The 12,102-nt window shown below is 46.7% G+C and overlaps 1 protein-coding gene across 3 annotated transcripts in view; it reads left to right on the forward strand.

Moving 5' to 3' along the window:
• Positions 1–5,949: 5,949 nt before the first annotated feature.
• Positions 5,950–12,102, forward strand: part of itprid2 (ITPR interacting domain containing 2) — a 138,317-nt gene continuing 132,164 nt past the window's right edge. The window contains exons 1-2 of one of the 3 annotated variants that reach the window (XM_078404038.1): positions 5,950–6,046; positions 6,727–6,806. The gene's annotated coding sequence lies outside the window, so the exon portion shown is untranslated. Of the gene's footprint in view, positions 6,047–6,091; positions 6,138–6,726; positions 6,807–12,102 lie in introns of those variants that run through there. The other 2 variants (XM_078404039.1, XM_078404040.1) reach the window with 2 other exon arrangements.

Consider the following 12,102-nt stretch of genomic DNA (forward strand, 5'->3'; position numbering starts at 1 on the left):
AGAGATAGTCAATCAATTAGAACCAAATTGCAAACACAACTCTTTTGCCTCCACAGATGCTGCTTGACCCATTGAGTTCTTCAAGTAATTAATTTTTTAACTTCCAGATTCTGGTATCTGCAGTCTATTGTTTCTCCAGAGGAATTCCGTTCACCTTATAGTGAAGAAACAAGGAAATGCAGATGCTGGTTTAGCAAGGAATGAAACAAAATGCTGGAGTAACTCAGCTGGCATATAGCATCTTTGGAGAACATGGATAGAGGACATGTTGGGTCTGATATGAAGAAGGGTGCTGACCCAAAACATCATTCTCCAGGGATGCTGCCTGACCCGCTGAGTTACTCCAGCATTTTTTGGTCTCACCTTAAAGTGAACTCTCTTTATCTCTTTGATTCAGCAGTATGGAAGTTTAGTGAAACGTTACTTTCACTTTCACTGGCCCTGTTGCTTAAAGAGTGCTTTTTGGCTTTAGGTCTGATTATAGTTTATCATCCCAACTCCAGGACACTGTACACACTGTTGGGATTAGTTGGTTGGCACATATGTGCTGAATACATGACACTAGATACTGGAGAGCCTGCTTCCTGCGACTCCTGCTCTTTGACCAGATAGGGCAGAAATACTTGCCCTTCTGATGCTGCCACAGACGACCTTAACATATCTAGATGTTCAGTTTAGTTTAATGGAGAGATACAGCATGGACACAGGCTCTTCGGCCCACCAATAATCACCCATTCATACTAGTTCTATGTTATCCCACTTTTGCGTCCACTCTCTATGCACCCAGGGGCTTGCCACACGATCACAGGGAGAACATGCAAACTCCACACGGACAGCACCCGAGGTTCAGAATCGGACTGGGTCTTTGGTGCTGTGAAGCAGCAGCTCTACCAACTGCGACAGTAACTTAAATGATTTAAGGCACTGTGAAAAACTGTTCAAATGGCCTATTTCCATCGTGTTTTCTGCCCCACTTGCTACTGGAACACTGCCAGTTTCTTTTATAGGCACATCATTTGTGGGAAAGTATTTTAAGGTGGGAAACTGGGTGTAACTCACCTAATTTGAACATTTGCCATTTATTGTTTAATAGCAAATAGAAGGAATAGGTATTTAAAAAATACCCACTCTGTACAATTACAATTTGACATCAAATAAAATACATCTCCAGTTTGGTCTGAAAGTGTTGTTAGAAAGTACTCTGGTAGTTTATGGACCTCATAAACACCTCTTCAAAACTAATTCTACAGGAAAGCAGCCACTGGTGTCTGAGTCCTCCCTTCACTGCATTAAAAAGAGTAGCTGCCATGCAAGTACATTTGTATGCAGGGATTCCTCCTGGTTTGCAATCTCTGAAAGTGGCAGCTTACACTATAATTAAGATCCTCCGGGCTGCACAGTCCGTTGAGATCTGCGACTGGCACTGATATCTTTTCATGTGTGGGCCTTGTATAGCTGGGGGCAACCTCCAAATAAACTTGCGAGCGCCACTGAAGCTGCCCACCATTATGGGCAGGCAAATCCTATGGGCCTGGAGCCAGCCAGCATGGTCCTTAACCCAGTACAAAAGCAGATTGATGTGCACTTGTCTTTTGGCAATTAATTTAAATTCCCATGCACAAATTTGCTTTGACAAAGTAAGATTGGTCCTTTGAAGCTAAGTAATTGTTTTTAACATGCCTTTGATAATTATCATATTAAATGCTACCATCGAAATGCATTAATATTATTTAATTTTTGCTTTTAATTAAAATAAACATATCAGAATGAATGTGATTAAATGCATTTTAAAGACAAATTTGGGAATTTAATTTAATATGGCACAAATGAAAAACTCGAGCAAATTTTAAAATGAAACAGATGTGAGTTTCCCTAGTGGCCAAAGCTATAATTAATCATTTATATAACAGTTTATACATGTGGATTCTGTTTCCCTCTATGAACATCCAATTTCAAATGTTTTTTGATGTTTTAATCTAAACTATTGGACAGGTGTTCTGAGGATCTGTTCAATTTATCAACATGTGGGTGAAGCAAAATAAACAGAAAATGATTTCTATTTAAATTATGTTTCGAAGCTTATTTCAAAATCAAGTTCAGCATTGAACAGTTCATTGTTAACTGTTTCAGTTAATGTTTCTGCTTGCATGGGGGACTGTGAAACCTCTTGTTTTTAATTTATGTACATACGCACACTGAACTTTATTTGTTGTTTATTATGATGTTTACAGAGTATCATGTTTACATATCTGTTGTGCTGCTGCAAGTAAGAATTTCTGTTCCGTTTTGGGACTTATGACAATAAAACACTCTTGACTCCATGCTCAGATAGTTCACATTACTCTTCAAGAATCACCACCACCCCCTGCTTCTATTTCCGAGGATCTACCCTTGATTTGACAGCAGGCTTCCCGAGGACTTTCTGGCTCTGCTGGTATGGTTAATTCTCAAACTATTAAAATGGAGATGAAATCTGACCGCATGAAAAATAATCTGATCATTTCTTTTCTTTTTGCAAAACACCAAGTGCTGGAGGAACTCGGCAGTTCAGGCAGTATCTTTGGAGGGTTTGGACAAACAACGTTCATTTCCCTCCACAGATGCTGCCCGACCGGCTGAATTACTCCAGCACGTTTGCTTAAGATTCCATAAACTGCAGTTAGAGTCTTAGGGTGATGCTATGTGGAAACAGACCCTTCGGCCCAACTTGCCCACACATGGCCAGCATGTCCCAGCTACACTGGTCCCACCTGCCCTGGTCCATATCACTCCAAACCTGTCCGATCTATGTACTTGTCTAACAGTTTCTTAAATGTTGGGATAGTCCCCGCCTCAACTTGTTCCTTGTGTCTCCTCTTTCTTTTCTTTCTGCATCTTTTCATGTTGATAAACTGACATGCTGTTCTTGCTTTCCTGAACTGAGTACCACAGAGATAGCGCATTTCTGTATTTTTTCTCATCATATTTTGTTCCTTTGGGATAAATTTACCAAGGGTTGACTTTTAACCTGATCATATATGTGAAAATAACACATTTTCCACTGCAGGTCAGTGTACCTCAAAGTTATGGATGAATATGTAGTGTGTAAGAAGGATCTGCAGATGCTGGTTTAAACCTAAGATAGACACTAAAAGCTGGGGTAACTCAGTGAGACAGGCATCTTTGGAGAGAAGGAATGGGTGACATTTCAGGTCGACACCCTTCTTCAGAATGTAGTGTTTGAATTGCAATCCACATCGGATTAAATTTAATACGTTAATCTAAATCCATTGTTATAAAGTTCCTGACATAATCTTTTGATGCTACATGAAACTGGTTAGCTCACCATTCTGTACGCAGCCCTGTTCTATGGAAATAAACATCTAAACAATGGTAACCAAAACACCGTCCTCTTTTCAACATTATTTGCTCACAACCCGTGAACAGTCAGGGTAGTTCAATATTAATGGTTATCATTTGAAACATGGCCAGGTTACAGCCCACGTTTACTTCACTCTATGACAGTATGTGCCTTTGTAGATTGATTGGTTCAGATTTAGATTTTTTTTAGATTTAGAGATACAGCGCAGAAACAGGCCCTTCGGCCCACCGGGTCCGCGCCGCCCAGTGATCCCCGCACACTAACACTATCCTACACCAACCAGGCACAATTTTTACTTTTGCCCAGCCAATTAACCTACATACCTTTGGAGTGTGGGAGGAAACCGAAGATCTCGGGAGAAAACCCACGGAGGTCACGGGGAGAACGTACAAACTCCGTACAGATGGCGCCCGTAGTCAGGATCGAACCTGAGTCTCTGGCGCTGCATTCATTGTAAGGCAGCAAATCTATCATTGCGCCACCGTGCCGTGGGTCTTTTATATAACCCAGCATTTCTTCCACCCCCCCCCCCCCCCCCCCCCACCACCAAGAAAAAAGATGGCCATCTAATATTTGAACACCAATTGTGCTCTGGAGATTTCTTTTTGTCTTAAACCCTTTGGGCAACTGTTTTTTAGTCCACAAAATATCACAAGTAACAAGGTCCGAAATAATTGTGGATTATTCCTGCAGCACTGGCATCCTGCGCTAGATCCCCCTGTGTCCTTTAGCACAGAGACCCCCTGTCCCCCTTAGCATGGAGACCCCATCTCGCAGGGACCACCCCTCTCATGAACACCCTCATGGTGCCGAGACCCCGTGACCCTCAACGCAGAGATCCCCTGTACCCCTTAGTGCAGACACCCCCTTAACAGAGACTCCCTTAACGCACAGACCCCCTTAACGCACAGACCCCCTTAGTGCAGAGACTCCCTTAACACAGAGACCCCCTTAATGCACAGACCCCCTTAATGCACAGACCCCCTTAAAGCACAGACCCCCTTAATGCACAGACCCCCCTTAACGCACAGACCCCCTTAACGCACAGACCCCCTTAGTGCACAGACCCCCTTAACATCATTCCCCCTCTTGGAATCATCTTTGATCAAACCCTCTCCTTCGACAAACACATCAAACACATCACAAAGACAGCCTTCTTCCACCTCAAAAACATTGCCCGTCTCCGTCCATCCCTCTCCTCCACGCCTTCATCACCTCCCGTCTGGACTACTGCAACAGCCTCCTCTATGGCGCACCCTCAAAAATCATCAGTAAACTTCAATACATTCAAAACTCCGCTGCCCGTCTACTCACCCACACCCCGATCTGTGACCATATCACCCCCGTCCTTTACAAACTCCACTGGCTCCCCATCCCCCAGAGAATCCAGTACAAAATCCTCCTCATGACCTACAAAGCCCTCCATAACCTGGCCCCATCCTACCTGACCGACCTCCTCCACAGGCACACTCCCACCTGCACCCTCCGCTCTGCTGCTGCCAATCTCCTATCCTCCCACATCCGGACCAAACTCAGATCCTGGGGGGACAGGGCTTTCTCCATCGCTGCTCCCACCCTATGGAACTCACTACCCCAAACCGTCAGAGACTCCTCCTCACTCACCACATTCAAAACATCACTGAAGTCTCACCTGTTCAGTACTGCCTTCAACCACTGAAGGTCACCTCACCTTCTGTCTCCTTTCTCTGTTCGTTTACTTATTTATCTATTTATTCACTTCCCTATGTTCTTTAAATCCCTGTAAAGCGTCTTTGAGTGTATGAAAAGCGCTATATAAATGTAATGCATTATTATTATTATTATTATTATTAACAGAGACCCCCTTAACACACAGACCCTCTTAACGCACAGACCCCCTTAACGCACAGACCCCCTTAACGCACAGACCCCCTTAACGCACAGACCCCCTTAACGCACAGACCCCCTTAACGCACAGACCCCCTTAACGCACAGACCCCCTTAACGCACAGACCCCCTTAACGCACAGACCCCCTTAACGCACAGACCCCCTTAACGCACAGACCCCCTTAACGCACAGACCCCCTTAGTGCACAGACCCCCTTAACGCACAGACCCCCTTAACAGAGACCCCCTTAACGCACAGACCCTCTTAACGCACAGACCCCCTTAACGCACAGACCCCCTTAACCCTCTGTACGCAGAGACCCCCTGTGACCCTCTCTCTATACGCCGAGCCCCTCTGTCCCCCTGAGTGTAGCCGCGTGTGTCCCGCAGCGCTGCCCCAGTGCGCGCGCTCCCCCACCCACCCAGTGCCAGTGCCAGTGTCAGCCCCGGTGTCCCAGTGCGCGCTGCCCCAGTGCGCGCGCTCCCCCACCCACCCAGTGCCAGTGCCAGTGTCAGCCCCGGTGTCCCAGTGCGCGCTGCCCCAGTGCGCGTGCTCCCCCACCCACCCAGTGCCAGTGCCAGTGCCAGTGTCAGCCCCGGTGTCCCAGTGCGCGCTGCCCCAGTGCGCGTGCTCCCCCACCCAGTGCCAGTGCCAGTGCCAGTGTCAGCCCCGCTGGCGGGGGTCGAGCAACAGCAGGGACAGCAGCAACAGCAGGAGCAGGGACAGGGGCAGCACCACCCGGGCAGCTGTCAGTTTCCGTGCAGTTTTTGCACGAAAGAGAAACGGAAGCGGAAATGCTCCAATAAAAGTTGTGCAAGGTTAGTCGCTTCTACTTGTTCACTTGTAGCTGAAGACGGTGCGGGTCCTGGACGGAGTCTGGTGTCCCGGGGACAGGGACAGGGACCGCTGGTAGGGACATAGATGCCCTGGCTTCGCCGGGACCCACCACTCGCCTCATGGCTGCAGAATGACAGGAGCGGTCAGCACTGGGCTGGCAGCACAGAGACAGGGGGAAGGGAGAGAGAGGGAGAGAGAGAGAGAGACCATGAGAGAGTGAGAGAGAGAGTGTGAGAGAGAGAGAGAATGTGAGAGAGAGAGAGTGAGAGAGAGTGACCATGAGAGTGAGAGAGAGTGACCATGAGAGTGAGAGAGAGAGAGAGAGAGAGTGTGAGAGAGAGAGTGTGAGAGAGAGAGTGTGAGAGAGAGAGACCATGTGTGTGTGAGAGAGAGAAAGAGAGAACATGTGTGTGTGAGAGAGAGAGAGAGAGAGAGTGTGTTGAGAGAGAGAGTGTGAGAGAGAGAGAGAATGTGTGTGAGAGAGAGAGAGAGAGTGTGTGTGAGAGAGTCAGGGAGAGAGAGAGAGTGTGTGAGAGAGGGAGAGGGAGGGTCTGAGAGTGGGGGAGCGAGATAGTCAGAGAGAGGGAGTGAGAGTCTGGGAGTGAGATTATCTCTGGCAGAGAGAGATGTAAAGTATCTGACAGTGAGTATCTATGTGCAGGGAGGAACTGCAGGTGCTGATTTACACCGAAGATAGACACAAGATGCTGGAGTAACTCAGCAGGTCGGGCAGCATCTCTGGTAAGTCTGTAACTGGCTGACTGAGTGAGTGAGGGTGAGAGAGTGTCTGAAAAGGAGCGAGAACTCAAAAGGGGCAAGCAGTGCGAGTGGTAAGAGAGGGCGGAAAAAGATAGAGAACAATATGTGAGGAGGAAGTGAATGATAGAGGGAGTCTAAGTGTGAATGATCGGGTAAATGAAAATTATAGAGAGAGAAAGACTGTGTGTGACAGATAATGTGTGACAGGATGTGTGCGATTCAGAGAGAGAACCCGTGTGGGAGACACAGAGACCCGAGAGACAAAAAAAAGCAGCGTCACTCTGTGTGACTGTGTGAGAGAGACAGAGGGAGAGACCGAGAGAGAGACAGAGAGACAGAGACAGAGACAGAGAGAGAGAGAGAGAGACAGAGAGAGAGAGACAGAGAGAGAGACAGAGAGAGAGACAGAGAGAGACAGAGAGAGAGAGAGACAGAGAGGGAGAGACAGAGGGAGAGAGACAGAGAGAGAGACAGAGAGAGAGACAGAGAGAGAGACAGAGAGACAGAGGGAGACAGACAGAGGGAGACAGAGAGAGAGAGAGAGACAGAGAGAGAGAGAGAGAGAGAGAGAGAGAGAGAGAGAGAGAGAGAGAGACTCAGAGAGGGACTCGGAGAGGGACTCAGAGAGAGACTCAGAGAGAAAGAGAGAGAGAGAGAGAGAGAGAGACTCAGAGAGAGAGAGAGAGAGAGAGAGAGAGACTTGGAGAGAGAGAGAGAGAGAGAGACTTGGAGAGCATTGTGTGCAGTTTTGGTCTCCAAATTTGATGAAGGACATTTTTGCTATTGAGGGAATGCAACGTAGATTCACAAGGTTTATTCCTCATATGTTGAAAGAATGGAGCGACTGGGCTTGTATACACTGGAATTTAGAAGGAAAATAACTGCAGATGCTGGTACAAATCGAAGATATCACAAAATGCTGGAGTAACTCAGCGGGTCAGGCAGCATCTCTGGAGAGAAGGAATGGGTCACAAAATGCTGGAGTAACTCAGCGGGTTAGGCAGCATCTCTGGAGAGAAGGAATAGGTCACAGAAGGAATGAGTCTGAAGAAGGGTCTCGACCCGAAACGTCAGTCTGAAGAAGGGTCTCGACCCGAAACGTCAGACTGAAGAAGGATCTCGACCCGAAACGTCACCCATTCCTTCTCTCAAGAGCTGCTGCCTGACCCGCTGTGTTACTCCAGCATTTTGTGATACCTGGAATTTAGACGGATGAGAGGGGATCTTATTGAAACATATAAGATTATTAAGGGATTGGACACGCTAGAGGCAGGAAACATGTTCCTGATGTTGGGGGACAGAACCAGGGGCCACAGTTTAAGAATAAGAGGTAGGTCATTCAGAACGGAGATGAGGAAAAACTTTTTCACCTAGAGAGTTGTGAATCTGTGGAATTCTCTGCTTCAGAAGGCCAAGGAGGCCGATTCTCGGGATGCTTTCAAGAGAGAGTTAGATAGAGCTCTTAAGGATAGCTGAGTCAAGGGATATGGGGAAAAGGCAGGAACGGGGTACTGCTTCTGGATGATCAGCCATGATCACAATTCTGGCTCGAAGGGCCGAATGGCCTACTCCTGCACCGATTGTCAATTATTGTCTATTATTTTAAGTTTTGAAGAATTCAGCCCCTCAATATATATTTTGATCCTCATTTCAATAGCAGTTATCTAGTGCCTCCGAGATGGATTCTTAGAGCAGCTTGTACCAGAGCCTACCAGAGAGAAGGCAATGTTGGATTTAGTGTTGTCCAATGAACCAGATTTAATGAGGGCACTCCCAAGGTAAAGGAACCGCTTGCAGATAGTGACCATAATATGATTAGTTTTCATCTGCAATTTGAGAGGGAGAAGGTTAAACCAGGAATGTCAGTGTTGCAGTTGAACAAAGGGGACTATGAAGGCATGAGAGAGGAGCTGGCCAAGGTCAAATGGAAAAGGATCCTAGCAGGAATGACGGTGGAACAGCAATGGCAGGAATTTCTGGGCATTATCCAGAAGATGCAGGATCATTTCATTCCACAGAGGAAGAAAGATTCCAAGGGGAGTAAGAGGCTGACAAGGGAAGTTAGAGTTGGAATAAAAGTAAAAGAAAGGATGTACAACATAGCAAAGAGTAGCGGGAAGCCAGAGGATTGGGCAACTTTCAAAGGACAGCAGAAGATAGCAAAAAGGGCAATACGGGCTGAAAAGATGAGGTATGAAGTGAAGCTGGCCAAGAATATAAAGGACAGTAAAAGCTTCTTTAGGTATGTTGAGAAAAAGATTAGTAAAGACAAATGTGGGTCCCTTGAAGACAGAAGCGGGTGAAATTATTATGGGTAACAAAGAAATGGCGGAAGAGTTGAACAGGTACCTCGGATCCGTCTTCACTAAGAAAGACACAAACAATCTCCCAGATGTACTAGAGGACAGAGAGAGGATCTAGGGAGACAGAGGATCTCGGGAGCCAGAGGAACTGAAATAAATTTGTATTAGGCGAGAAATAGCATTGGGTAGACTGATGGGACTGAAGGCTGATAAATCCCCAGGGCCTGATGGTCTGCATCCCAGGGTACTCAAGGAGGTGGCTAGAAATCGTGGACGCATTGGTGATTATTTTCCAATGTTCAATAGATTCAGGATCAGTTCCTGTGGATTAGAGGGTAGCTAATGTTATCCTACTTTTCAAGAAAGGAGCGAGAGAGAAAACGGGGAATTATAGACCAGTTAGCCTGACATCGGTGGTGGGGAAGATGCTGGAGTCAATTATTAAAGAGTAATAACGGCACATTTGGATAGCTGTAAAAGGATTGGTCCAAGTCAGCAAGGATTTATGAAGGGGAAATGCAGCTTGACTAATCTTCTGGAATTTTTGAGGATGTGACAAGAAAAATGGATGAGGAAGAGCCAGTGGATGTTGTGTATCTAGACTTTCAGAAAGCCTTTGATAAGACCCCACACGGGAGGTTGGTGAGCAAAATTAGCGCACATGGTGTTGAGGGTGGGGTATTGACATGGATAGAGAATTGGTTGGCAGACAGGAAGCAAAGAATAGGAATAAACGGGTCCTTTTCAGAATGGCAGGCAGTGGCGAGTGGAGTGGCGCAAGGCTCAGTGCTGGGGCCGCAACTATTTACAATATATATTAATGATTTGGATGATGGAATTAGAAGTAACACTAGCAGGTTTGCAGATGACACAAAGCTGGGTGGCAGTGTGAACTGCAAAGAGGATGTCAGGAGGTTGCAGGGTGATTTGGACAGGTTGTGTGAGTGGGCAGATGCATGGCAGATGTAGAATAGTGTAGATAAATGTGAGGTTGTACACGTTGGTGGCAAAAACAAGGAGGCAAATTATTATCTCAATGGTAGACACAAAATGCTGGAGTAACTCAGCAAGTCAGGCAGCATCTCTGGAGAGAAGGAATGGGTGATGTTTTGGGTCGAGACCCTTCTTCAGACTATTATCTCAATGGTGTCGGATTAGGTAAAGGGGTAGTGCAACGAAACCCTGGCGTCCTTGCACACCAGTCACTGAAAGTAAGCGTGCAAGTACCGCAGGCAGTGAAAAAAGCTGATGGCATGTTAACCTTCATAACGTGAGGATTTGAGTATAGGAGCAAAGAGGTCCTTCTGCAGTTGTATAGGGCCCTGATGAGACCACGTCTGGAGTATTGTGTGCAGTTTTGGTCTCCTAATTTGTGGAAGGACGCCCTTGCTATTGAGACAGTGCAGCATAAGTTCACCAGGTTAGTCCCTGGGATGGAGGGACTGCCGTACATTGAAAGACTGGATCGATTGGGCTTGTATACTCTGGAATTTAGAAGGATGGGAGGGGATCTTATTGAAACATATAAGATTATTAAGTGATTGGACACGCTAGAGACAGGAAACATGTTCCCGATGTTGGGGGAGTGCAGAACCAGGGGCCTCAGTTTAAGAATAAGGGGGAGGTCATGTACAACAGAGATGAGGATTTTTTTTTCTCACTCAGACAGTTGTGAAGCTGTGCAATTCTCTGCCTCGGAAGGCAGTGGAGGCCAATTCTCTGGATGCTTTCAAGAGAGAGTTTGCTAGAGCTCTTAATGATAGAGGAGTCAAGGGATATGGGGAGAAGACAAGAACGGGGTACTGATTGTGCATGATCAGCCATGATCACGGTGAATGGCTGTGCTGGCTTGAAGGGCCGAATGGCCTACTCCTGCACCTATTGTCTAAATGACTGGATAAGCTAGAAGCTAGAACGGAGATGAGGAAAAACTTTTTCAGCCATCAGCCCTGACGAGCTCCTGTGCTGATGGTCAGCAAGGAGGAGGTGTTGCCAATCCATACTGATTGAATTCTGTTATTGAGCAAGTCTAGGACTCAACTGCTTAGGGCGGAGCGGAGCGCTAGTTTCCTGCATCTGACATAGTTTGGAAGGAAGGGATGATGGTGTTGAACGCTGAGCTGTAGTCGATGATCAGCAGTCTGACACACATGTTCCTCATCCAAGTGGTCTAGTGCGGTGGAAAACCAACAGAATCATATTCACTGCCCATCTGTTGTGGCAGTAGGTGAATTGAAGTGGATCCAGGTTATTACTGAAGCACGAGTTGATTTGACAATAGACAATAGACAATAGGTGCAGGAGTAGGCCATTCAGCCCTTCGAGCCAGCACCGCCATTCAATGCGATCATGGCTGATCACTCTCAATCAGTACCTCGTTCCTGCCTTCTCCCCATACCCCCTCACTCCGCTATCCTTAAGAGTATCCAGCTCTCTCTTGAAAGCATCCAACGAACTGGCCTCCACTGCCTTCTGAGGCAGAGAATTCCACACCTTCACCACTCTCTGACTGAAAAAGTTCTTCCTCATCTCCGTTCTAAATGGCCTACCCCTTATTCTTAAACTGTGGCCCCTAGTTCTGGACTCCCCCAACATTGGGAACATGTTTCCTGCCTCTAATGTGTCCAATCCCCTAATTATCTTATATGTTTCAATAAGATCCCCCCTCATCCTTCTAAATTCCAGTGTATACAAGCCCAATCGCTCCAGCCTTTCAACATACGACAGTCCCGCCATTCCGGGAATTAACCTAGTGAACCTACGCTGCACGCCCTCCATAGCAAGAATATCCTTCCTCAAATTTGGAGACCAAAACTGCACACAGTACTCCAGGTGTGGTCTCACCAGGGCCCGGTACAACTGTAGAAGGACCTCTTTGCTCCTATACTCAACTCCTCTTGTTATGAAGGCCAACATTCCATTGGCTTTCTTCACTGCCTGCTGTACCTGCATGCTTCCTTTCATTGACTGATGCA

The sequence above is a fragment of the Rhinoraja longicauda genome, chromosome 8 (genome assembly GCF_053455715.1).
Source record: "Rhinoraja longicauda isolate Sanriku21f chromosome 8, sRhiLon1.1, whole genome shotgun sequence".
NCBI lineage: Eukaryota > Metazoa > Chordata > Chondrichthyes > Rajiformes > Arhynchobatidae > Rhinoraja > Rhinoraja longicauda.